At 38.3% G+C, this 25,945-nt stretch overlaps 1 protein-coding gene across 1 annotated transcript in view; it reads right to left on the bottom strand.

Moving 5' to 3' along the window:
* Positions 1-25,945, bottom strand: part of ROBO1 (roundabout guidance receptor 1) — a 715,278-nt gene that overhangs the window by 559,388 nt on the left and 129,945 nt on the right. The gene's annotated exons all lie outside the window — the stretch shown is intronic.

Below are 25,945 nucleotides of genomic sequence, written 5' to 3'. Positions count from 1 at the left end.
ACACAAGTTGTTATTTGCAAGTCCCTTTTACCAACACACTACTCAGCCCAAGGACTATTAAAAAGAGACTGAAAACAGTCCCTTCGAGGAAAAAATGAAAGTCATTCTGGGCATACAAAGTACTTTCAGTTGGATAAAACATTTCATGGGTCATGATCAATGTTTCATATCCTGATAAATTTAGATTAGCAGCTGTATTCTTTTACAAAGGTAGGTGAAAAAAGCTTTGTGTTCAATAGACCTTCCAAAGGCTAAAGGTCTCAAAAAGCCTCTAAAATAGCTTTTCCTTTTTTTTTTTTCTCTCTAGAAATCGATATGCTTCAAAATATTTTACCTTCAAGAGTTATTGCATTTTAAAAAAAATGAATTAAACACAGGACTGTTCCTCAAGATGTTTTTTTAATCTAGCTTCCCCATATACAATGCTATTATATCCAAAGATACTACAACCCAACAATTAATGCTCAAAATGTACCATCTTTTCTCGTGGATAAATTTTTGGGGTTGATATCCAGAATTCAAATAAAATAACTTTATTTGACACACCCCTTGGAAGGTAGGAAGGAGTGAGAGACCACTACATTAGTCCTACTGCTTTCTTTTTTGCTTTCTAGCTAGTATAAGATTTATGTGGTACCTCAGTCTGCTGCTGACTTTGCTTCCTAGTGAATGTGCACATATAGCAATTTTACAACTAAAATCAATGTAAAAATTTCAGATCTCTTGTTTTGTTTGTTCGTCTGTTAACACAAAGCTCATCTTTGCAATAACATCTTGGCAGAGCAACACCTAATACATTTTGTTATATTGAATGCTATTTTAATTATCTTAACACAAGGCCTATACGAAGAAGGAGTTACTACAACATACTAAAGCATTTCATCCTCTTTCTGTTCTAAAACTGAACCATGAGAATAATGGTTTTCAAGCAAACACAATTCAGAATACAACAAGGAGAAGGAATATCATCAGCATTTGGCCCAACATCTCCACAAAGTCATTAAAATCAGTAGATTCTGAATTAGAGCATGAGCCTCCAGCAACAGCCAAGGATTAAAATTAACCCAAAGCCCAGTAACAAAAGGAGGTTACACCTCTTTAATCATAGGATTTATAACTTCTCCGTCCTTTCTTACAGCCATCTCCAGTTTCTATATTTTCTGCTCTTCACTTTTGTCCCATTGACTCTTATACTTCCAGGGACCATGATGGGCAACAGGAGCCATGATCACAGCTTGAGGTAACCATGTCACACCTCTTATGAACAACATGATAAAGAAGAGGTTCTGGGCAGAATACAGCAGGATTCACCACCATTTGACGGCTATTTACACAGGCCTCAGAATGCAAATTTTATATTGACAAAATTATTTACATAAAGTATGCTTACTTACTTTATTCACTCGTATCAAGACATCACTGAAAGGTATAGGAAAAGCTTGCCCAGGCCAACCCTCCCACTTCCTGGAAAGCCATGGGGCTGCTGAGTTGTTAGTTTATGCCACAGTCCTGGAAAACTAGTCCAGGAAGTCGAAGGGGAAGTTAGGGCCAGTGGCAGTAGCAGACACATCTGGAAGGATGCATCTCTCATTTTCAATTTTCCACCCACAGGACAAGGTGCTAGCCTTATCACTTTTGCCTACCTAATGGCTATTAGCATGGCCAGCATAAAGCTAAAAATTTTCTCTTTGCTCTTCAGCCAGCACTCTGTCAAAGCTCTTCTCCACAGCAGCTGGGAGAGGAAGATTTATTTTTGCCTACATTGTTGAGAAGCCCTGAGTCAGCTCTGCTAGAATGATCCCTCATGCTGAAAAATTTATGGCTTTTGCTCTGCCTCCCTCCCTGCCTTTTCATATCCTTCTCTTCTCCCCAGACTGTTTTTCCCAATTGGATTTGGCAGCCTCCCCAATTCCTGCTTTACATTCTCCATCATCATTTTCAAAATAAATGCATCAAACATCATGCCTCTATTTCAAGACCTCTATCCTTTGTTTTAAGACTGATGGATTTTAAAGGGTGAGCCAAATCCCTAAATGCTTTAAATCAATACTGTTCTTTAAGAGTTGCTTTAATCACTTTGATGAGGCACCTATGCAATTTGTAGCAAACTTGTGGAACGAGTGAGTTACACAAGACAAAGAGCTGTGACCATCTAGAGAGATTGGAATGTGCAAAATCATCCAAAATAGTCAGCAAAGCACAAAAATTGCCTATGAAATAAGGAAATAAATCAAGTAATAACCCTATTTCCAGCTGCCTGCATATTACTATTCCCTCCACCCACCACAGGGCTCCAGCCCACCAGGGTTGATGACGATCAGCAGCATGGATAAGAGAAGGGAGCTTTCCATCAGTGCCATCTGTAGGAGAGCAAAGTGGGAGGGGAAGGGAAGGGTCAGCCAACAAACCTACTTGCTGATACAGTAAACAAGCAGTAAGTCAGGGTGAAAAATACAACTGGGTTTACTCCAGAATTTTTTGGGCTTAATATACAAGGAAATTTTCCATCCCAGAAGAAAGTCACAGCTCAAAGAAACATTTAAAATAAATTCTTTGTTCCAGCACAGTATTTTAGAAACAACTTCATAAAGAACAGATACAAACATTTTCCTTCAGTTTGCCTGGGGATTTCTCTGGATCTCATTTTGATCTCTGCACTCTTCTCTTGCATTGGTTTATAAATAAATTCTTTGTCTATGATCTCTAAGAGCATTTCTGCCACATCAACAAGGAAACGAGAAGAAGAACTGACCTAGATGCTAACACATTTTCATATCTTATTATTATTCTTTTTTATGTATATTACTTGTTTATGGGCGGCACAAAATCTGTAGGAAGTATTTCCTATTCACACTCCACCTCCCCTTGCTTTTGGAAAGGGGGAATGCTGCATCTGTGCTCAGATGATGCCAGATCACTGCCTGTGCCTGCCTAGATTCAGCTGGCAGGAAGCCCTCTGGGGTGGCACAGCTGCTGGTAGGAACTGGGACAACACTTCAAGTGTCTGCTTTTTGCCTAAACTGTACCAGCCATAGTCAAGATGTGGCCAAAATATCTGGATTATCCTGTTACATGTTCATAGAATCACAGAATATCGTGAGTTGGAAGGGACACACAAGGACCCACAGCTCCTGGCCCTGCACAGGACAGCCCCAAGAATCACACCTTGTGCCTGAGAGCATTGTCTAAACGCTTCCTGAACTCAGGAAGGCTTGGTACTGTGACCACTTCCCTGGAGGGCCTGTTCCAGTGCCCAACCATCCTCTGGATGAAGAACCTTTTCCTATTATCCTTCCTAAACCTTCCCTGACACATCTTCCTGCCATTCCCTTGGGTCCTCTCACTGGTCACCAAAGAAGAGGTCGGTACCTGCCCATCTGCTCCCCCTCATGAGGAAACTGTACCCTTCAATGAGGTCTCCCCTCAGGAGTTACTGAGCAACACGTAGGTACTAAAAGCCAGTGGGATGTAGATTCCAAAGGAATACAAGTATTCTAAACCAGTCAGAAACATATTCTGATTCAGTCTTTTCTTTCTTCCTAAACATAGGCCTAGAACCTTTAATGAAGAACTAGTTTCAGTTCAAGGATAGGAATTCCAAGTAAGTCATAAACGAGTGGTTACCACCAGGTAGCAGAGCCAAGAGCACCTTCTGGACAACAGGGAACAGCTTTTGGGAGACTGTGGGAGCTGGATCCCAGTCAGAGCTGCCAAGGGAACTGGAACCAAGACCACATGCAAGGACCCACCCACAGAGACACTATGAGCAGAGACAACTTTACAGAACCTTCTTTATTGCATTTGACCAGAGCCCACGTACTTCAAGCGAAGCATCTTGAAACACGTTACACCTCAATTCACTAAAAACAAAATGAGTCTTTTAGGCAACAACAGCCAGGTGAGGGGAACATGAAGCATCCCCCAAGCAGAAAAAGAAGAAACATTCTGTATGCTGCATATCCAAGTAGATACTAGGAGTCAGCAGCAACCTGACCTTCACACAGAATATGTAGTGTCTAGTAGCAGTGTTAGGGTTGAACATCAAAATCTCATTTCTGACTACTGATCTGTGAAATTCTTGTTGACAGTGGAAGAGTTTCAGAGAACAAATAATACCAAAAGAAATATCAGCAAACAAAATAAGATATTTAATCAGTGTGAGATGTATTTTTTATTTTTACTGACTGATCCATGCATCAGCTGATCTATTATTTCAGAAAACGCTGTTAACAACAGGAGTACACCCTTGCTTCCATCAAGAAGAGCATATTTTGTCTTCATGCACTTATTGATGAAGGCAATAGCATTTCTAGGAAAACAAGTTGCAATACTTTTCATTATTTAGCTAATTGCATGCTTTTAAAAGAAAGTGCATCTCTAAGTGGAAATGTCTGTAAGCTGTGCATTTTGTCAAAAAGGTTTTTCTTAATTAACATCACAAATGTTTCTGACAATTGAAAAAGATGCCCATAACATTGATGTTATAAATTATGAAACTTTAGCTGTTTATAGAGTAATGGAGACTGAATGCTGAGTAGATGCGTTGCTGACACTTTGGAGGTCAAATATATAAATATATTTGTTTCATTCTGAAAATAATATAGACCTAATTGGATTTTCTTGCCCACATGGAAGAATGCAAAACAGAATCCAATTATGGCAAATTGATTTTAAAAATACATTTTTGCCAATGCCAAACAATGCAGTCAGAGTTATGCTTATTTACTATTTACCATCTTGTAACTATAACTTGCAATGAATATTATATTTTAGTGTTTTGAATCAACCAAAGATGCATCTGAGCTTGTGAAGATGTCAGCAGGAATTCCTTCACAGCTACAGCCCAGTGGGTTATATACCCATCGGTATATATGTACATATACCTACATACATAGGTAAATATGCATATAGTATGCAAGGTAAAATTGTACATCTCAATTATGCTTGGAATACGATGATGAAATCACTGCAAGGATTGAAAACCAATAAAATTATTTGCACTTTGAACTTACAGTTTTTTAAAATTAACATGCTGGGGGGGAAATAAGGCTCTTTAATTACTATTGACTAGAATAGGGTAAGGAACTGATATAAATTTCTTACAAGTATTTTCTGATACCTTGCCTTTTACCTTCTTAAAGAGCCATTTCTATACAAGAAATAGAAAAAAATTAATTATGCCTTATTTTCTTTTATTTCCCCTTCTCATTTTCCTTCCCATCACACCCACTCCTAGTATGGTTGTCTGCTCTTTATTCTTGGGCAGCCCTCCCCATCATCCCTTTCATGTTCATTCCCATGCTAAACAATCATGGACAACCTGCTGCTTTTCTCTCCCTACATGATTATTAGCATAACTCGAGGTGCAAACATTTAAGAAACAATAGATATGTGTGTTACTAGAACTAAGAGGTAACTCAGGTAGTTCATAGCAGTAAATAAGTTGTTCATTTTGAGGGAGTCAACTAACACAAGCTGATGACTTTACAGGTTTTGTAGTGTTCTTTAAATGTCCTGAGCACTGTTGGAGAAAGGCTGGTGTGGCACAGAAAATGAATGGTCAAATTCAAATTGTCACCTGTTCCAGGAGGCACTAAAGAGACAATAAGCACAGAGAAAATATGCCAAAAAAAAAGTCAACATGCTTCCTCATCTACAGTCACTTGAAGACACGTATTGGGTGAGGAGGGAGAAAGAAATCTGGGCCAGATAAGCTTTACTTGTTGGCATAGCTCCTCTTTGTCTGCTGCTTCCTGACAAACTGCTCTGTTGTTCTGAACTGCAGGTATAACATTCCCTCCCTTCTCTTACCTTGTACTCCTTCAGAGTTACATCATGTTTTCTTAAAGTTTTCTGCAAAATATGGATTGTAGGTTTGCTTAAACACACGTATGTTTTGCTCTAGACCACAATGCCAAAGGAAGTGCACTCTTAATGAGGAGCACTTGCCCTCTCTCACACGGAAAACAGCCCCCTTCTCTGGACAAGAGCACAAAAGTCTGTTATTTTAGCATTATTAAAATGGATATAAAAACATCTTTAAGCCTTTTGCAAAAAAGAAATTGAAAATTAGCTTTTTTAAGTGTCTTTTTCCTCTTCTTCATTAGTTGCAGTTGTGCAATCATTTTTCAATTTTTGTGTGACCGTGGACAACTATCAAGATACATACATTAAAAATTTTGATTCAAAATGACAAAGCACTAGGGTATGCATACGTGTAACCAAAAAGGATTTGAGATTATTGCATGGCAAACAGATTAGCTCTTCTTTTTGAGATGCAAATTTCCACATTAAATTTAAAAATTGTTTGCAGCCAACTAGAAAAATATCAGAGCTGTGCTGTGCCATCTCATACACAGTTGAACATACTTATCCATCAGAGTTTTTACTACTGCATAAATAATGTATACATACTTGACAGTTCTGAATAGGTATGTTGATTTTGACTTAAAAAACCCAAATAATCCTATTTATCTGAATATGGAAGAATATGGATATGACTGGATGCTGAGAAGTTGTGAAAGGAATAAAGACAAGACTGGGTGCTAAGTGTTACAAAATTCAGACTGCATGGGATATTTTTTGATGTCTGAACCATGATATAATCCATTGACTTTAATGGTTGCAAGAATAAGTTCACGAAGACCTGGCTTACAGGATAAGGGCCTCCTCTACCAGCAGTAGGCAATTTTCTTAGACAACTTGCAAACACACCAAAAATGAGCAGTCTGACCTTGCTTTTCATGTAGTAGATTTTTATTTTTGGTCATAAGTTGCTTCATACCAGAAAATAAAGAGAAAAAGATTGAATATGGAATGTTTTATAAGTCAAATAAATTTCACATTTGAAGGTGCAAAAAGGAGCAAAGATCCCATTCTACAAACATAAAGGCTGTTAAGGTTATGAGCCATATCTGAGTGAAAGCAAAACAAAGCAGCATTTTTTTTTACTTCATAAGTATACAACATATAAATAGCAGCAGATAGGATCATGTTTTCCAGAGCAGAAAAAAAAAAAGAAACACAAAAAAACCATGGAAAGTCTGGAGATTACATTTCAGAGGTGAACTACTGTACTTCTGCATTCTCTAATGGCTGTTGGGGCTGCAGCTGAAGCTCTTTGAGGATAAACACTCCATGTACCAAAGGAGAAGAAATATGGAAACTTGTGGTATGCTTGGACAAAGAAAGTGTTTGAAACCTGAACTTACCATTTTCAAAATGTTAAAGAACACAAAGAAAAGCAGGCAAACATGATTTTCCTACTTCTCTTCAAAACAGCAGACAAAATCAAGTATCGTTATTGACATTTCAAAGGTGCTGAGAAATGTTCGGAAGAACTTCACAACCTTCTACTGATCTCTTTCTTTTTTTTTTTTACCTTTTGAAAGGGAGGGACAGTCAAATTTTCTTTATGTCCCTAACTCTTCAAATTACCACAAAGACCAGAAAGATCCCAAATCTGAAGGAAATGTGAAAGCTTGGTATCACGGAAGAGATATAATGTACAATTTCCTGATCCATCCTTTTCCTGGAGATTAGTGCTATACTGTACTGCTCAACATGACAACAGGATATTTTAATCCATAAGTTTGTCAGAGCTATCAACAGATCTATAGCAATAATAACGTTTTCTTTATCACCTTTCAGCTCTTTTATGCTTTTAGGGGACTGTGCCCAGAGGCTGATCAGAGATAGTATTAAAATTGGACAAGGAAGACCAGGAGAATCTTGGAGCATCCATCATGCACATCAAACTATGCAGTCTTCAGGCATTTTATGGAATTATTTTGTGCATTTTTATTTCATCTGTAAATTTTCATAGGATTGCAGCATATGAAGGGACAATTTTAGATTTTGAAATAGGAGATGAGTCTACTTAGGTATGAAGAAAAGATCTTCCAGTAATTGAAAAGTAGTGTCACTCCACTGAATTGAAAGAGTGTGGAATGGAGCATGGAATCTGTACCTTATTAAGCATAAAATGTTGAAATTATGTATTTTTATAGCTTTGTATCACTCCCCCCCAAAAAATTTCCCTCTGTATCTCCTTAAAACATAGTTTTTCTCCCATAATTTTCTTTTCCTCTCAGCACAGCTGGGATAATACTACTCTCAACTATTTCCACTACTTCCATTCTTATGGTCTAAAATTTGACCATGATTTCTTGCATGTGACTTACTTGCAGTCTGCAAATGGCCTTCATCTGAGACCTAGAAAGGCACCGCAGAGTTTACTTTTCCAGACAAATCACATTCTGGCTCCCTACAAGGCAAATGCCTTTCCTTCAGTTTGCCATATCCAAATGTATTATTACTTCAGAAGTGAAGGCAGCCTTCTTCCCATCTTCCTACTTTCCTCAGACATATAGTAAAATGATACAGACTTGCTCTTCAAGAGCTCACTGTTTTACTTTACATTTTTGAAAAGGTCTATTTAGGGTTTTTTCTCAGTCATAACACTGCTTGTTAAAATTTAACACAAGTTTGTAAACAAACAAACAGCCCCTCAAAAAAAAAAAAACAACAAAACACAGCACATGAAAGCAACCAGCCAATTAAGTAAAACTTACTGGTGGAAAATAGTGTCTGTGCAACGTCTGAAGATGTCAGTAAGAACCACTTTCCTAACTAGAAACTTTACTAACCAGGAGATGAAATAAGCTGTAAACAAAGTACAATAAAAAATTGATATGTATTTTGTTCCAAAGCTTAACTGGGATCTCACCAACATAGAAAACTGTGTTGTACTATAACTCCCAGTTAAATAAGTTTCCATGCCATCCGAGTAATCCCTCTGATAAAGAACATCTCCTAAGGTCTGAAATAGAACTAATTATCTTCCAGTTTTAAATCAACTATATAATCAACTAATTATTTAGATGTCAAACAGTTAAAAGTAAATAGTCTGGGGGGAAAAAAAAACAAAACCTGAAAAAAAGTCTGAGAGCTAATTATCCAAAGTGTTCAGTGACTATTTACAGTAGCAGATACACTGTAAGGAACAGCTGGATTCACTCTTAAAATAAATTTTCTCTTTTCTAAACAAAGGAGAATCCAAAACTGTGGGACTAACACAAACTTTTACAGCTCTGCCAGTGAAAAATGTTAGCCTAGATGCCAACCAGATCACTTATTCTCTAAAGAGCAATTCTAATTAGAATGCAAAAAACGCCACTTGTATTGACTCTTCTCTCATTTTTGCTACATTTTTTTCACACTAAGAAATGGTGGGTTTCCACCTTCTTTTTAAATGTTTTCTTTTGCCCTAAAAATATACTTCAGAATCACTTCGCTGAAGCTGAAAGTGGCTACGTTAAACACTAGATGGCAGAACAAGGCTGGAGCTGAGCTTCTGGAAAGGCTGAACCTTAGCTCGTCTGAATTTTCAGAGACAGAAGTTGAAACATTCGCAGAATCACAGGATATTGAGTTGGAAGGGACCCACAAGGATCTTCAAGTCCAGCTCTTAAGTGAATGGCCCACATAGGGATTGAACCTAATTGTGGCCTTCAGTAGGTGAAGGGAGCTTACAAGAAAGATGGAGAGGGACGTTTTACAAGAGCATGTAAGTGATAGGACAAGGGGGAATGGAATCAAACTGGAAAAGAGCAGGTTTAGATGAGATATTAGGAATAAATTCTTTACTGTCGGGGTGGTGAGGCACTGAAACAGGTTGCCCAGAGGAGTTGTGGATGTCCCATCCCTGGAAATGTCCAAGGCCAGATTGGATGGGGCTCTGAGCAACCTGGTGTAGAGGAAGGTGACCCTGCCCATGGCAGGAAATTTGGAACAAGATATTCTTTAAGGTCCCTTCCAAAGCAAGCCATTCCATAATTCTGTGAAATTAAGAGATTAACATACAAACTGGCTCACCAAACAAGCAAATGCACTTAAACAAATTAATAAAACAAGGTGAGATTCAGTTGTATTGCCAGTGAAAATTACTAAGATACCATTTTGTTCACAATAAGGCTTATTGTGAAGGCTTATCCTGTATCCCATTATGTCTATGACAAATCCCAGTGCACCACTCCAGTGGAGCAGCTCACACTTTGTGTAAGTGGACAAAAACACATGTTAGCTCTCAGAGAAGTTCCATAGAGCTGTTTCACACGTGATTTGCTGCTAACAGCACTGACAATGTTTCAGATGGGACAACAAATTTCACTGAGGCTGCACTGCAGCTCTGCCTTTGATTCTTGCATAGTTAAGCACCAGCTGAGGCAGCCAAAGGCTTTGCAAGAGAACAGCGATTCACCCTTTGCAGCCTAGATATGTTGGGGAGCATCACAAAACAAGCAACGTGCACAGACATCATCTCCTGTGCTAAGCCTTCTCCTAGCCACATTATATTTCTTCATAGTCCTAGAGTTACACTTTGGAAGCTTCAGTCTTCCAGATTTTGGAAGAGCTCCGCTCTGCAGCCCCTTAGGAGGTCTCTGAATGCACACAGAAATGTCACAAACTAAGGCAACAAATGGTCATGAAGGGCTGCAGAGCTGCTGCTCCAGGGAAGGCAGAGCAGCTGCTCAGAGCTTGCCTGCCTCACTCAGAGCTGCCTCTGTCACTGCCAAGGGAGGAATGTGCATCAGGAATGGCTTGGGTAACAGCCTAGCTACCATTTGTAATCAAATATGTAATTCACGCTGCATTATCTCAGGCTTGTAGTATCATAGATATAATATTTCAGGCTTCATGCTGAATGATAGGCTGAGGATTGCTGCTTTGGGAGGATGAAATTGTATCATCTCCTAAGAATCAACATACAAGCATGTAAACTGCGGATAAAAGATGTGTAAGGGGAAGGAGAAGAAGGAGAGGAGGAGAGAGAGAGAGAGGGAAAAAACCTCACTCCATGTATGTCACTGTTTTGTTCCAGTTTTGCCTCATTCTTAAAATGGTACATTTAACTGGAATTAAGCAAGTATTTCAGCCCAAATGGATTGAAGTGAAAACATGTCTGTCCTGCCACCTCCTCTGTCCCGTGGGTCTCTATCTCCCTGGCACTGCAGCAGTAATACCCTGTTGTTCCCAGGAATCTGTTGTTCCTGCCATCCCTCCTTCCCCTGCTCCCCCTCTGCAGCCCAGATGTCCAGAAACAGGAACGAGCTCCAAAATGGTGGAGAAAAGACAACATTTTTTTCATGATGAAAAAGGGAAAATCAGATGACTGTACCCCAGAATATTCATGGCTGTTTGCCTTGTCCTCACAGATGCTTTGGCACTGCACAAGGGTATTTCAGCTAAAAAGGATGCCACAGGAAGCTAATAGGAATTTTCATTCTTTGTTGTTCACTCTGGAGCCATGCAAACCTTTATGTCTTGAGTTTGAGACTGATCAGGTTAATGAGGCAGTGCGAGTTTAGCCCTCATATACTTTAAAAGCAGAACAAGAGGGAAACACTCTTTTCTCATCTCTAGTCAAAAATCTCAAAATTTCAAATTACAAATATATAATATAGATTAATTCTTCCTTTTTTTCCTCTAGTATTAATTAGCTGTTTATCAACTGAAGTCAGTCAATCTAGTGTAGAAGCACTACAAGGCAGGGAGACCCAAAAACCTTCATATTCGTGTAGGTTTTTGGATAGCTCAATTTTCCTATCATTTTCCTGCTTTCCTATGTCTCGTCTTATGTATCAACATCTTCACGTATATACCCAGGAATCCATCTCACTGCTCTCTTTCAACCCTTTCTTTACCAGCCGAGAGCATTGCACAACCACTGTGGTGAAGGTAATTTCACAGCACCTCACATTGCTCCCAGCTGTTTCAGAAACCAGAGGCTCTTTTTTTACCCGATGAGAAAAAAACCTACTCATTTTTCACCTCAGCCTCCAGTCTCTTTGAAGCAGTTGCCAGGTTTTTACCGTATCACGATTACTCAGTCGGTATCAAAAGAAAAAGAATGTATCTATTTGAAAAAGAATAAGGCTACAAGCAGATTTTCTTTTTGAGTGTGAGCATTATACAGATGAACCAAAATATGACCCTGACTATATACCACCAGAGCAAAAACTGCTGGGAACATGCTGATTGCCCCAGTTTTTACTTACATTGATACATCTGCTAAGTTCAAGAGCCTTCACACTTGGCTGAGCACAACATCCTCTTTCATTGTTGGAAATATCAGCTCTCTAGCATGTTGATTGGATTAGAAAAAGTAATACTTATGAAGAGGTTACTCAAGAATAGGAAGACTATTTTCCAGCTATAGCACAAGAGATAAAGAGCAGCAAAAGCAAGTGGCAGCAGGTGGCAGAGTTGTATCCTCTGGAATACTTCTTGAAAGCCAGAGAAGCCATTGCATTGACTGACAAAAAACAGAGAAGAGGCTAAAAGTTCACATTTCAAAAATATTTAAACAAATTAATGGACAACACCCACCCCCTCTAAAGACTGTTTCAGATCCTACCTTGGCCTCGTAAACCCCTTGGACTGTTTTTGGGAGGTGGGCTTTCCCTGTGTTTATATTCTTATGCATTTGCTGTCCGCAATTTTGGACTTGAGGCATCAAAAGAGACGGGTCCTGTCATAGACTTTTCTACATTCCTGTTAAGCTTCAATATATTTTGATGAGTGACATGTTACCCTACATCAATTTTCTCAATGATTGCTACAGAATTTAGTTAAAGAAACACGTTACATTTTTGATTTTAAAGAAAACACTTCATTAATAAAGACTGTGCATAATGCAGTCCCTGGTTAATCAGAGAGCAAAGCAAAATCACTAGCTTTTCCCTGGCTTTCCTGCAATTTCGTGTATTTCATTCAGATTAGGGCAAGATCCTGAGTAGATGGAATTACTTCTGAGCACAGTTAACACTGCAATCATGGGCAACAACATGTCATCCTTGCTAACAGCAAGCATAAACAGAAACAGCTTTTAGTTTCATCAAGTTAAATAAGATCTCTTGGAAAGTAAAATATTATTTAAGCTGATCAAAGCATAGCAGAATCAGTCAGTGTATGAGCTAGTTCATATTATTTTTATTTTGCTTTTCTGAACACTGAAAGAATAACTTCAGCTGTAATTTACCATTGCAAGCTGAGAGCCATTTCTCACTTAAAAGAGAGAAATGATCCTGCTAGTAATTTACAGGAGCTTTGCTTTTTTTTTATTATTATTTTGAAAAGAAACACCTTGTCAGTGGTAGTTACAGAAATTGCCTACAGCCTTCAGCTTCATAAAAAATTTCAGGACAACTTAAACTTCTAGAACGGTCTCTATAAATAAACACAATAAAAATTCAAATCCCCTGGAAAACCTCGTGTGTCAGACTCTGACAGGGGAACTCAAACAGTCAGGTTCTCCGGTGCTGCTCATGATAAACAATGGCTCAAACCCACGAGCAGTGCTGGGGCTGGGGCAGGTACACACAACACCAAGACACAACAAGGGGCAGAAGCCAAAGCTCTGCAGGCAGCAATATTTTGCTCAGGGGGGCATGTGAGCAATAGCAGTTCACACTAACACAGTGGCTGGCACGCCTTGAGTGCAGGGATATGGTCCTCTCTGCAATCCCTTCGAGGGACATAACTTAATCCAGAAATCCAAAGAACACAGTGGAGACTTAGTCGTTGTATATCTTAACCACCCCAGCAAAGTTTGCAGGGGAATGACTTTTGAAAACACCTGCACGCTTAAGTGGGACAATTTTTATGGGAGTTAAAATTTGCTGTGAAGGGCTTTACCATGGAAGTAAGGAGTGCAGCATTCTGTAACCATATAACTTTGGTAAAAGTTGGTGAAATAAATAAAATTCTACTTGGGAGAGGAAAATGTGTGGGTCATTTGCTGAAATCAGTCAGTACAGACTAGTTCCAAGATTTTTTGTGGCCAATTAAATGTATAAAATTCCCACAAATGCCTGTGCACTCAGTTATTTTGAACTGATTAACCAAATGTCTGAAATTAGATACACTCAGGGATGAATTAATTTTCAATAATGAAATTCTAAATGTTAGGTAACACTGCTTCTGCATATATATCTGTCTAAACACAGAGGGATATATTTTCATTTTAATGCACAGGGGAGTAATACACATAACCATTATTAACAACAGCAGATATTATAGGGAAATATTTGTGCATTAAGAACAGATTCTATCTTTGTTTATTTGACATATTGTATTTTATCAGCTATTTTACTAAAATGAATCAACAAATAAGCATGTCTAAAAAGAAAATATGATTGTGAATGACATATAATCAAAAGTTTAGTCCTTCTTATAAATATAAGAAGGGGTCATAGCTATTCTGAGATACTACCAATTCTCTTTCCTACCATCTAAATTGAGGCATTACAATCGTAGGTAGGTTCATGAGCCATGGAATCTTGGAAGACCAGCTGACAGTGGAAAGCAGTTTTAGAGCATTGGAACTACTTCAAATAAAAACAAACATGAAAATAGATTCTGCTAAAATTTCTCTCACTTTGTTTTGGAGTGTACTTGGGATTCTAAGTGGGGAAAAAAGATAACATAAAGGTTGAAACATGGTATGCACCTTGCAAGGACATGAGGAAGAATCTTTACTGTTGAACTATTGAGTCCCATTCCCACATTCGGGAACTAGGACCTCCAGATCCAGGTGTTCTTTAAACAGACTGCATATGCCTGTTCTGCTCTGAAGTGCAGACCCCCTACTCACACACTCAGTAGCATCTTATTGCTTTCAAAATTTCACTAAAAATTAGTGGGAATACACGAGCGGCAGTTGAACACAAACAATTGCATTGAGTCTGTCCCTAAGCAGTCAAAAGCAGGGAGATACGGAAAAATAACACTGCCATTTTGCCAGTGCTGAACTGTGGTTCTGGGTGGTGCAGTCCCAACTGTTTGCAAGAAGCTGATGGCAGAAGCAAGAGCTGTCTGCAGATCTCCTGAGTCTCAGCCCAACATCTGTACCACCAGACAAACACCACTAATGCGTTGAAGGTACTCCCAGCTTTGTTCTCCTGGGGAGTTCAGAGCACAGTGTCACTTCTTTCCCAATGAATGCTTCAAAAAGCAATCATCTCTCTCATTGACAGAGCATTTCTCTCTGTCAAACTGTTTTTAATGGATCTCCACGCATTCTGGGGTACTTACATTTTATCTTCCTCCCTAGAATATATATTTTTAGAAGTGGGAGATGCTCTCCAACACAGATAAGTCACAGCTGAGGTAAGGGAAAAGAATATTTTGCTTGCCCATCTTCAGGGGAGATTATGACCACTAGCTTAGGTGAATTATTGTTTTGGATTGCAAACAGCAAGCTGCAGCCTTCAGTTAAGATGCCTTGTAAAACAGCAAGGCATTCTGCTTTTATATTCTCTTACACATACTGTTATCTACTAGGACAAATTCACCGAAGTCAATCTACACTGATATATAACTATATAATAGAAAGGAGAAAAACTAAATATTGTACCAAATGCAAAGAATAAAATGCATAATGATAAAAAGAGTTTCACCAAATGAGAACAAGATATTCTTTCATTTCCCACTAGGAAGCAGTATTACCATGTTTTTTAACAATCTGGAAATAACGATTCAAGTCAGACTTCTGGAATATTTAAAGAATGGACCCCAAGACAAAAAAAAAAAAAAATGGGCTGATGGCTACATCAACTACTTGTGACACTGAATGCCCCTGCAGGAAAATAAAATTGGAGAGAATTCTGAATGTGATGGCACAGCTTCATGGCAAGTATTTTCCTTGTGACTAAAGGAGATAAACCTTCACAAGCTTTCTTGCACCCTTCCTGCATATGGTTACCAAGCAAAATACAAGACAAAAAGCACAGAGAGCCTGCTACTTTATTGTATTACATCATGCAAACTGTTCAGTTACAGCTTTTGAAACTTTTCAATGTCTTTGTAGAATGCTGTTATAAAGGTCTGAGTGGTGTGGTGCGTTTATAAGAATATGAAAAAGGTGACAATATCATAAAAAAAAAATCTAAGGAACAAAGTTAACCAGATTGGATTCGGGGCTAGATTATTGTTTAGGAGATGGAAATCGTGATAATTCTTGCTTATCATATTTTGTGATAGTGAGTTTTATGTCTGTGTCTTTAGCACAAAAAGGAGAGGCGAATACTTCATCTCTGTCTACAGGGTCAGTGAGTCCATGCTCCTCCTGACCCTTTAAGTCCTAAAGATGTCCTAATCATTTAAATAATAAAATGTCATATTCTTCACTGAGATTTCATTAACAAGAGAACTCTGAAGGCTTAGATTCTCTTGCTATTCAAATATCACAACAAGCTTACTTATTGTGGTAATAGCACTTAACATTTACATCCCCTCATTCATCAACTACTTCACAAACATCAGCTAATAAGGCAGACTTAGATGTGTTTATTTTCTTTGCCTTCTAGACTAGAAACCCAATCCAGGGAAGTGATTCATTACTCAAATGCAATACGTGCCAGATCCCCTAATGTTAATTTCCCCGTCCGTTTTTACTACCTGAAACCGTCCTTTTACAGTGTTTTAATTTCTAAGATATTTATTACTTTCCAGAGTATTAAATGCAGTTATCTTACTTCCTAGCATCCATATAAAAGACCGGACATTTTTGAAATATTTCCAAATGAAAATGTTAGTTTGATAAATATTTCAAAATTTTCATCATTTCCTAATATATTACTGGTTTTATAGTGATATACACTTAATGCTTATCTCCCTTACATCTCTTCTAGGCAGAAAGTTTCAAAAATAGATGCTTTGTACAAAATTGTGGGCCTTTTTTTCAATACTGATTTGTACACTCAAAAGACCTGTACTCCAAGTGATACTACAAACACTCTTCAGCTTTTCTGAATCTCTCATATTTCTCTTTCTTGAGAAAGAGAAGACATTTCAAGACATTTCTCTTGTTTTTTCTAATTTAATTCCATCAGTTTTGATGGACCGAGCCCTTGGTAAAACATCCTGTTGGTATTTATTTTATCCTTAACGTAAAATGTCATTGAAATTCACACACCCACAAAGGATCTGTATAGACATGGCCTAAGAGAGTTTACATGACCCCCTAGACAGAAGGGTCATCACTAGAAGGCAGATTAGGTTGAGCTGGGTAAACAGACTCACCCACTCCCGCTTCATGCCAGTCTCTGCTATCACACAAAATACATACTGCCAAATTGGTAGCCCTAATACTCTTTTTATTATGGAAATGACTGCAGGAAAAATATACTTTCTTATGCAAGCATAAAAATTTTAATTGGGTGGGTCAATGCGGGAGACTCTGTAAGGCAAACTGGTAACTGAGGGAAAGCTATAAACTACACAAGCCAAACATAAGAAAGGAGAGAGAAAATAAAGATAATCTGGGACTTCATCTCGGGGCCTCAGTGAAGGCTGCAGCAAAAATTGCTAGAACTGCAGAATGAGGACTTCATTCAGAATTTAGACTTCACAGCTCTCCCCAAGCCTTTTGGTAAGGCTGCTCTGAGTCTTTTGGGGGCAGGAGGAGGTAAGAGTCCTTTCTAAAATCAAGCATTTTAAAAATTATCCTCTATAGTAATAATAAAACACACTCTCTAAAGCAGCAATACTATGATTTCTCCCCCCTCAATGAACTCCTTTAAGTATAGGAAACAAGATGAAAAGATAGTACCATGCATCACGGCAGCAGTATAAACTATACAGAAACAAAATATAGCCTGACTGGCAGCATTCCAGCCTTCTTGGTTACTTGTCAGCTCTCTGAAGTGATGATATGCTGCATGAGATTTGCCTCCATATCTTCTACACACAACCCTTATCTGACAGGGGCCTAAACAATGGCCTTCAGAGGGATGGGATTATGATTTCAGCAGTTTCCATTTCAAGCTAAATTCCACAATTAAGTATAATTATATGCCATATGTTTTGTTCCTTTCAATTTTATGTAGTCTTAAAAACTAAGTAAGCAAATTTGTAGGCCCATAAAATAATGGGCTGTGTCATTGCCTTGTTGCAGCATCTGTGGTATACTGCTGCAATTCTAAAATGGAAATACAAGCAACGGAATTATTCTAAACTAAGTTATCAGAATTACAGGATGGTTAACATATGTATATGGAACAGTTTTGAAAGTTTGTCCACCTTTATTTCTTACTATATTCAGGTCCCATTTCAAATCTCTAAAATGCTGAAGAGCACAAAGAAACCAAGAATGGTGCTCCCTAAAGCCAGTACAATTTCCCCAGGAAAACCAATGAAGATACAACCTCTTCTCATACATTTACAATGACAGTATTAAGAAGTATGGTTTCATTCTTTCTTATTCACCCATACAAAGACTTGAACATGTGAAAGAACTTCTTTATTGTGTGGGTGACCAAGCACTGGAGCAGATTGCCCAGAGAGGGTGTGGAGTTTCCCTCCAGTTATTCAAGGGCTGACAGGACACAATCCTGTGCAGTGTGCTCTGGGATAACCGTGCTCCAGCAGGGAGGTTGAACCGGATGACCCACTGTGGTCACTTCCAATCTGACCCATTCCGTCATTCTGCATCTGCAAGCTTGGATCTAAACTAGTTTCATTTCATAAAAACAACCAAAAATCAAAAGATATTATTGAAATGCTTTTAATATAAACCATCGATTCATTTAACTGAAGATTCTGAGACTACCTGAACGCACCTGCTCTCGCAAAGCACAAATGCTTTTGAAGCTGATTGGATGAAAACATCTTTCCTGCAGAGCCTGAGGCAGAATTACTCACTACAGTGGATGTTTTTGGACATAGTAATTGCAGCACCTCAACTGGTAGCAACCTCAACATAAGCACACAAAGATACCTACATTGATTAAGGGAGATTCCATGCTTGTGAACACAGGTGTAACCCCAGCTCACTGCACTGGCTTCATTTTCCTCTGGGGAAGGCTCACACCCAGAGTCTGTCTGAGCTGAAGCTCTCTGTAACATTACAGCTCTTCTGAAGTCAGTTCCAGGGCTAACTTATAAGGGGGCTAGAATTTCATGTGCTAAATTCCAATACTTTTATTTCATTTCTCTGTTTGGACTTGGTTTTGGGTTGGTTTTTGAGGCATTTGCTCTGTTGGGAAGTAACATGAGTTCAATTAATCAATTCTCAGATACTTCAGGAAATTATGATGTTTTCTGTTTTAAAATAAAGAATTTTTCAATACCACGCAAACACTACAATGCACAACTCACCACTGAAACACTAAGAAGTGTTTTAAAACAGGATAATTCTAGTAAAGCAGATATATAAGCAGTTAATTTAGTTGACAGTGCAGCAAAGAAATTGTTCTACCTTATAAATCTTATAGATCTTATAAACCTGATCGTGAGGCATATGTGTCTTTGCATATAGAATATATAACTATGTAGTTTTAATGGAACATGAAAAAAGACCTATATATGCACAATGTTGCCCTACTTCCAACAGGATAGCTATTAAAACAGATCCATTTTTGACTTCTAAGAATTGTGCGGGAAATGAACTCACAATGAAAGTGCAACCAGGATTACACTAAAGCATCAGCTATGGCCTGACCTGTTCTGATGTGTTTCCTCACAAGAAAACCCACTAGAGTGATTTTAGTCTGGTACTCTAGATATCATATTTCATTTTAGGATATCATATTTAGGTCCAGTTTTAAAATAAACAATATGCAGACAAAGGCTTCATCATAAGGAATGTAGTTGAAGACTGTGTTAAAAAAGCATTCAGGGCTCTCTACCATTAGTGGCTTTATTTTTCCTCAAATAGTTTTCCACAGAAATGACAACTACATAGTTACTCTTAGCTGTTGTATATTACTAACAATTAACATGCACTATGGTAGCTTGTGTGCACAGCAACATGTTAAAAGATATTCCTAGTAATGCAATGAAACTACAGAACTAACCAACAATGCTCCATTGTCTAAATCAGCAGTGAAGTGAGTAAAAAATGCAGCTTTAAAGACATTTGGAAATCCCTGTTCCATAGTGGATATAGTTCCTGGAGCACTGCTTTTTTGATTATTAAACCTTTACCCTAGAAAAAATATTCTAGGAAAAAAACCCTAACAAACAGTGAAGACAAATTCTCTGTGGTGCCCTTGGGAGTCCTAATGCAGTTAACACTCTTGCTACAAATCAGCACCAATTAAATATAATTTTAAATTAAGACTGTGAGGAAATGTACCATAAATATGAATCAGAAATTATTTTTCATTCTTACTTAAGATTTATTGTAGTAACCAGAAGTCAGATAAAGATAAGAAAAGCTCTTGTTTTCAGAGTTTGAACAACTAATGCTCTTGGTCTATTCGATGTCCAGCTACTATCCGAATCCCACTAATTCTTGACTTTACCCCAATACAAAGTTTTACAATCTGCTTATAAGCATATTATTGCAAGCATTTTATTCTGTTCTATTCTATTATGGAATAGAACAATTCAAGTTTAAAACACTTTGACTTCATTGAAACACTGCAGTTTCATTAAGCTAATATGCTTCTCCTAAATTTATACAGTTACCCTAAAATGCTGCACTTAACTTGTAAAGATAATATTTCTCACTCGTCATCTTGCAACAGGTTCCAAAATGAACCAAACCTTGAGTGAACTTCTCAAACACTTTCTAGAAAAGGCTTTCCTTATGGTCTTGCACAAGATGTTCCTCCAAAAAAGTAGTCAAGAGAGCATGTGCGTGAGGAGAGAGGGGTGACAGTAAATCCTTTAAACAGATAAAAAGAAACGACAAAAAAATTTAGCAAAGTCACAAGAGAATGAGTCAAGGCAAATCTGAAGCTCAGACAGGAATCACTAGGTTCCTGTAGCATGCTTGCAGCTATGTATCTAATATGACAAAAAGAAAAAAGTAGGACCTTATGGTACCAGTAAAGAAAATAATGCAAGTGATTAGCAGAGTCCAACAGCGTTCTCAGCATTTTCAGACACTACAGGGCCTACACACCCTGCAGCAGTCCCTAAAGAGTATTAGCTATCTCCTTCCCACTCTTACCTTATTAAGAGTCCATTCTATCCTGAAATAAGAACATGCCTGGTGGCCAGCAGCAGAGTTCAAGAAGCATTTCATGGCTCACAGTTAGCCTGGTCTCTCACTGGTAATTCTAAACGTCCACTCTGTTGCATTAATCTTTAAATAGCTTAAACACTCTTTCCATTGATCACTGAGAAGGTATTTAACAAGTTTTGGCTGGGGAAAGATTCCCTAATAATTGATGATATGATGAACCCATAAATCCATTACCTGGAGCGGGTTTCTCTCATTACTAGCAGACAGGTTACATTAGCTTCAGTGCCATCTTATTTGTTTTCTTGTTTACAAATAAAGGCAGTAAAGCCTCCACTTTCTGCTCTCCTTCAGTATTTCTGTACTAAGAAGGGTACTAAGTGGGCTGAGCTGCAAGGTAAAAGATTGTGATACAGTGAAATGGAAACAAAAGGCTGTGGGTCTTGGCAGCTTACAAAGTGATGCACGTAAGAATCAGAAAGCAGAGCAAGGTCTCGTGAGATGTGTACAGTGACAGTTTACTGTTTTTACAGCATTGTATGGATCAGCCATGGATGGGATTTGCACAGAACAGTTTGCTGGGGATCCCACTTGGTTTTTCTCTCTCAGTTCTCACAGGCAATGGAACAAAATCCAGCAGGTGGCTGGGACTCCATCTGGGTCCAGTGCTTAGCATTATTATGCCACAGTATAAAACCACAGTGGGTTCACATCTTGGGTACTACGTACAAATCAAAAGGTATTATAAAGCACAAATAGAAATGATACAGGAAGAGAAACAAAAATGATGAGAGACAGGCAGCAGTTTGCATAAGGAGGTATAAAGCAGCCTAGGATTTTTCAGGTGGTTTTAATTCTGAGGTTTGACCATTTTATTTGATGCCGTCAATTACTTTTGAAATAATCTCCTCCAATTTTTATTTTTATGCCTTTCAACCTTTTTTTCCTAATAATAACAAAAATAAACTCTTTTTCATCCAATGTATGCTTAAATTACAACCCTCATTTCCACAAAACCTCGTGAACATAAAAAGTAAAAATTGTGACTGATGAATGAAACCCTGCAGTGGAATATGGTTCTGAGGAGACAGACAAGGGCTTTGTACTCATGAAGCTTGTGATGGGATGTGGGGAGTGACTGTGCACTCCTGAGGTAAAGAAAGTTGAGCTTACCTCAACACAGAGGGGTCTGGAGGGCAGCTTTTAGGCTGCATCAGCTGGTGAGGTGCAAGTTAACAAAGGAGCCCAATACAGATTACAGAAGTGCACTAACAAACAGAACTTAGAGGAGAGCAAAGAGCTTCAGATGGTTTGAACCCACATATTCCTTCTCAGCAGCTGGGAATGCCCAGCCATTTTACTGGGATCCAGCTGCACCTTGCAATTGTGAAGTGTACTTCTATTTGATTGCAAGCACTGCAGCAGCACAGTACTAAATCAAAATCCCATGTCACATCAGATAATGTCAAATAAGTAAATCTAATATTAAATATCAAACCCTTCAAGTGTGGACTATCAAAAATAACCTGGTCAGAGAGAAGTGGACTCTTGACAATACTGCAGTCCAATGTGGTCTGATCACTTAGTGTAAGTAAAAGCCTTTAAGGACTATTAAACATCATTATTCAGTACAATTGTTCACCTGAGATTCCCTAATCTGCACGTGAGGGGAAATATCATCTTACAACAGTTCTTCTTCCTTAAACTACTGGTCAGAAAAAAACCCAAGCTGGCCCATTAGCCTGATCTGGTACATTGTTCTTGTATGGGCTAATTCAGAAGGTCTAAAGTGGATATGTCTGTTCAGTTAGTATGTTTGTTTATTGGGGATGCAGGGGAACAGGAAAACATCAGTGAAATCTGGTCATTCATTCACAATTTTTATCTTCTGTGTCTAAGTCAGGTTTTGTTATGATACAATGCAACACTTACAGCTCACATCCCATGACTATTCAATATTTTTGTTGTGTTGCGAGAGATCTCTTCAAAGTCTCAGCAGTCTAAACAAAATGTCACTTATGATCTTCTTACTATGCTCATTTATTAATGTGTTTGTAAAAAAGTCAACACATCAAGTATGGAGAGTTGTTCTTTTTCACACAGCCTTTTCTGCTTAGAATTGTCATGTAGTTGTCTCCCAGGTTTTCCCTTACACTAATAGACTAGGCTGAAGTACATGTTTGGTAGGGCAGTAGTCCCCTGGTTCAAACATAGACCTCTGTAAAATGTGGATGCAATATCTGTCATTCACCAGTCCTGTGAATAAGAAAACCCTGCATATTTTTAATAGCCTCTCATTTACTTTATGCTCCACTTCTCTTAGCAGACTTGAATTTGTCCCATTTGATTTTTTTTTAAAGTGTGAATAGTCCCAGAACCTCTTCAAATTCTCAGTCTTTATTGCCAAAAAAGGGAGGTACTCCTTCAAACCCAAATGTTAGCGAGTCATGCTTAAAGTTCATTTCACTGCTCATCACTTTCCGTAGAACCCTCAAGTTCCTATTTCTACATAATTGACACATTTCTTACTTAAATATCAAAGAAAAGTTTCCATATGAATTCTCCACGTATAACAATAGTTCTTTTAATGTGTTAAAATGAATCTCAATTACACCTAGATGACAATATTAGCAGTTATCCAGACTGGCTTCACCTCTGGTGCATTTCAGCTAAAAGAACCTTATCTCTTCCTGTGGCAGAGAAGTTTTATACTATCACTGCTGAAGACACAGGTAAATGTCAAACACTTTCTGACACTGGAATAACTATACTTCTGACTAAAAGGTGAATTTAAAATTATTAAAAAATTACCCACTTGAAGATTAAACTAGACAGAAAATAAATGAAATTCTACTTTATTTTGTGACAGTTAACAAATCAACAAACTTTAAACAAATTAGTGCATGTGCTCAGAATGGCCCTGTTTGAAAAATAATATTCTGAGCTCATGGGAAGTCATGGTTTAGTGGACAAACATAATTTCTGTGTTTTCACAAAGAAGAGGTATGATACAAAGTACTTCCTGCATACATCTACAGACTCACACCTTCAAGTTAAATCCTGCTGTGTTCAACAAGCAGAACATTTGACGAATTTGATTTACTATTTCTTCTTTTTTTAAAAAAACAACTCTTTTCACTCTACAATTCATCATGCTAAAATCCTTGATCCCTAGCATCGAACAGACATGAATTTCCTAAACCACTAAAACTTACGGTTAAGTGTTTCCTTTTAGAGCTGCATGTAAATGCAATGTTAAATTTTATTTTTGTAATCTCTTTAATCAGAAACAAGGGAATTAGCCAGCTGTTTGGAACTCATGTTAAGATCTAATTAAGCATCTGATTGGATTTCTGCGCATATCAAACAGCAAAGGCCAGTATTTGCACGCAAGCCCGATTGCTTTCATTAAAATAAAAATCTCACCAAATGACAACAGAAAGGGTTTACTCCAATGGTTTGTATCAGAGATATCCCTCCACAAGAGAGCACACAACAGAATGGCAAAAGAATTCGCTTTATGTGTCAATCATACCAACAGGATTCCTTACTGAGTGACACCTAGCTTTCCCTTACATCTGTACTCCGTGCTGCTGCAATACGCTAAGGAATTGCCTGTCTTGAAGGCTTCACAGAGGAAAAAGAAAAATTCCCACAAATTGTCATTTACTCCAATGTGGAAATAAGCTTTACTGCCACCTGTGTTTGTTTTATTTTTATTTATTTATTTGGCGGGGAATGTTTTTTGGGGGTTTTAATTGCTAGTGAAAACCTACTTAAAAGTATTACTGCTGAGGTTTAGGTATGTATATCACATATAACCAGGACTATCATATCTGCTAGAGCAAAAACTAAATTTTTTCCCTTTGCATGGGAAAATTTTAAGAAAGATGAAAATGTGTACTGTTTTTTAATGCTAACAGATTAGTGCAGTAGTGAGCTAAATAATAAACATAGTTTTATGAAGACTGGTAAAGAAATTATCAGAGAAAACTGCTTCTTTAAGTAGTTCCATCTCAAAAGAAGTGGGAGCACCTCCTTGACGATTGCAATCAGCTCTGATTTGGGGCAAAGCATCCTTTTTCACTACTTGCTAACTGGAACAAAGCAGAGGCAGGAATGATTGCCATCAAGGTAGGGTAGTTAATCTCTTTGTCCCCTCAATTTCCAAGAATGGGAGTTAATCACTGAGTTCTCTTCCCATGGCATTTCCTTATTCTAGCACTGTTCAAGGGATGGGGCAGAGGAGTGGTGCTGAGTCTTCTGGTAACAGTCCGTACATGTCCCTCTCCCGAGGACTTCCACAGATTCCACAGAATATTCTGAGTTTGAAGGGACCCACAAAAGTCCAACTCTTACATGATTTGCCCAAACAGGGATCAGCCCATGATCTAACCCATGACCTTGGTGTTCTTGTCACCATGCTCTAACCAACTGAGCTCATCTCAGGGTTACACTTGACTCGAGAGAGGACATGGAAAGCAGCTGCCCAGAAAGCAACATCAAATGCCAGAGCTGACAGCCACAGGACAACACAACAAGACACCAAATCAGTGTGCCTGGAGTTGCCCACCCTTATTCAAGCCTCACGTGGAGGTGAGGCTCACAGTTCCAACAAATTCATCTGGTTCTGTAGAAATCTTTGATGTACAGTTCATAAAGTGTGACCCCAAAGGGTCCTAAAACGGACAATCAGGGCAGACAGGGAAGAGGAGAAATGAGAATACCTTAGGTAAAGCTATCAAAGGAGTTCCTAGCTTGGGCATCAGCATATTTGCTAGACACAAGCACACTGGCCACACTCACTGAATTTTCCTATTCTTGTCTTCTTTGTTATGCCACAGAAGGAATGCATTGGTTATGAGTTACTACAGAACACAAAACAAGATCTGTATTTGAAAATTCAGAGGAAAGGAACATCACAGTGCAACAGACTACATGTGCAATTCAGGTGCATTACTTTGGCAGCTT

Source organism: Pipra filicauda, unplaced genomic scaffold (genome assembly GCF_003945595.2).
Source record: "Pipra filicauda isolate LSUMZ 115617 unplaced genomic scaffold, ASM394559v2 scaffold59_size3379749_pilon, whole genome shotgun sequence".
Taxonomy (NCBI): domain Eukaryota; kingdom Metazoa; phylum Chordata; class Aves; order Passeriformes; family Pipridae; genus Pipra; species Pipra filicauda.
This window is presented reverse-complemented; position numbering and strand designations above follow the sequence as displayed.